This window comes from Octopus sinensis, linkage group LG5 (assembly GCF_006345805.1).
Source record: "Octopus sinensis linkage group LG5, ASM634580v1, whole genome shotgun sequence".
Taxonomy (NCBI): domain Eukaryota; kingdom Metazoa; phylum Mollusca; class Cephalopoda; order Octopoda; family Octopodidae; genus Octopus; species Octopus sinensis.
In genome coordinates this window covers 52,238,791-52,241,290 of record NC_043001.1, presented here as the reverse complement: position 1 = coordinate 52,241,290, position 2,500 = coordinate 52,238,791, and the positions used below count along the sequence as shown (strand labels likewise).

Here is a 2,500-nt window from a genome sequence, read left to right as displayed (position 1 = left end):
GAGGTAGATAAAGGTATACAAAAATAGGTATTTAATTTCCTCCTATTGTGTAAACGGGTGCACACTGTTAACTAATAAAAATATAGATCAAGAACCTAGAATACAAGTAGAGCCCTTAGCAGGGAAGTAAGATTGTGTATAATAGGGTTGTAAAACAATATGTTCAGCTGGGGTATTAAGTATAATAAAGCTCAAGTAGATGTAATTGGTTTAAAAAAATGTCATACTGTGCTATTATATCGATTACTATTAAATCAATGTAAATTTAGTATGTAGAGTTTAATTCAAATGTGTACAGTTACTAATGTATAGTTAAGGTGGAAGACATTCAGGCTAAAATTACTTATCAAAAAATCGAAATGGTTAAAAGAACATTTACTCAATGTTAGGGTACATGAAAATTATAAATAAAAATGAATATATTAAAATAAATAAATCAAAATAGATAAAAAAAGTGAAAAAGAGAGAGAAAATTTAAAAAATGAATAAAGAATTATAAATTATTAGCTTTTATCCCTTAAAAATTTATTATTGAGCTAGACTAATATAAATAAAGAGATACTGGACAAAATTTAATTTAAAGATTTCCGATATGCAGCGTTCGTGTAATGAAATACCGGAAGTAAATATGTTAGGTTTCTAAGATACGGGGATATGGCATTTAGCATAAATAAATACATACAAAGATAGGAAGTAAAGGAAATAAAAATATGGTAATGAAATGAAAATAAGGGCTTAAATATGGGTCAATTCAAGAAGTTAAATTAAAATTTATTATTAAAAATTAAATAGTTCAATATACAAATAGCTAAATATAAAGATTCTCAAAACCGGAAGTAGGTATTCATGTATAGTTTAATGGTTAAATAAAATCTAGAAATAGATTAATTTAGGGAATACCAAAATTTGGGTCACACCAAGTGTGTGTGTGTGTGTGTATCTTTTATATGTTTTAGTCACTCGACTGTGGCCATGCTGGGTCACCGCCTTCAAGAACTCTTAGTCGAATGAATTGAGTTCTGTACTTATTATATTTAAGCCTGTACTTATTTTGTCGGTATATATTTGCCGAACCGCTAAGTTACAGGGATGTAAACATGCCAACACCTGTCAGTTGGGGGACAAACGAAGACACAAATACAGACACTTATCAATCATATATATATACACATACACACACACACGTGTGGGGGTGCATGTGTGTGTCTATAGAGAGAAAGATGCCTTTTTTAAAAGAAGTTTGAGTTTCTTCAGAATTGGGGAGTGTATTAGTTTCAGTGCAGCTTGCAGCCTATATTATCGCTATTCAAAGCTTCTTGTTCGACTCAATATATTAGCAAAATACGAGGGGGTAACCATCAGCTTCAAAATTGTTGTTTTATTCACTTTGTTTTACATGCTTGTGTTTTCATCGCCTTCTAAGTATTCCCCATCTGGCAATACATCGGTCCAAGCATGTTTTCCACAATTCGAAGTAGTGCTGGAAATCTTGCGAAGGGGTTCCTTCTAACGCCTACGTTATTTTTTCTTCACCTCTTCCACATTAGCTAACTCCGTAGTACCAGCTTCTGTCATCAGTGATGACTTTCGGTAAAAGGTCCGCATCATCTTCCAACTGTTCTTTCAGTTCATGACGCGCATTCATTCGTAACTGCTTTTTGTCTTCCGTGAGCAAGTGAGGCACAAGTTTTGCTGCAATGCTTTTCATTCGCAATTCCTCACGCAAAATCTGTTGGCAAGAGCTCCAGGACACACCAATCTTATCAACAAATACGTCAATTTTTCAGGAATAGTCCTCCAAAATCAGTCCATGAATTTTCGTGATGTTTTCATCATTCGGGATTGGTTCTCAAGCGACAAGTGACCATTCCTAAAGTCCGGAAACCACTCGTAAACTTGTTTTACTCATATCGGTGTTCTTGCAAGCCGTTTGAAGCATGACTATTGATTCAACCACTGTTTTCCCATGCAGAAAACAGAATCTCACGGAAGCACACTGTTTCTTCGTTTCGACCATCACAAAAATCGACGAACAGGGGAGAAGTACTACAAAACAAAGACGAATCATGTGGAAGTACGACCTCTCCCAGACTATCAGGGTCGGTAGGGGGATGCCTTAGGGATGCATTAAGCGTCTTCTAGCAGCGGTAGCCCAAACCATTGGCGGCTTGTCTCACAGAGAAGGTTTATGTTTACTTTTAGGTACCTCTTCGAATATCACATTTTTATTGTCACCCTAAACGCAAGTAAACACAGGAAGGGAGGGAGCCAGTAATTCGTATAAATATATGCAAACACATACTCATGACCAAACATATATGTACAGTTACACATACAAATAAACACAAACACACTCACACATGCACACGCGCGCGCATGTGTCTGTGTGTAAACAATATATATATACAAGCATGTACATATATATATACACACAAATTTTGATACATACCTATACGTATATATGTACACATATATTAAGTGAAGCATCGTCAGAGGATGT

At 35.0% G+C, this 2,500-nt stretch overlaps 1 long non-coding RNA gene across 1 annotated transcript in view; it reads left to right on the top strand.

Moving 5' to 3' along the window:
• The window catches only part of LOC118763496, an 11,099-nt gene that overhangs the window by 6,177 nt on the left and 2,422 nt on the right, over positions 1-2,500 (top strand). The window contains exon 2 of the long non-coding RNA XR_004999255.1: positions 2,496-2,498. This is a non-coding gene — a long non-coding RNA (uncharacterized LOC118763496). The remainder of the gene's footprint in view (positions 1-2,495; positions 2,499-2,500) is intronic.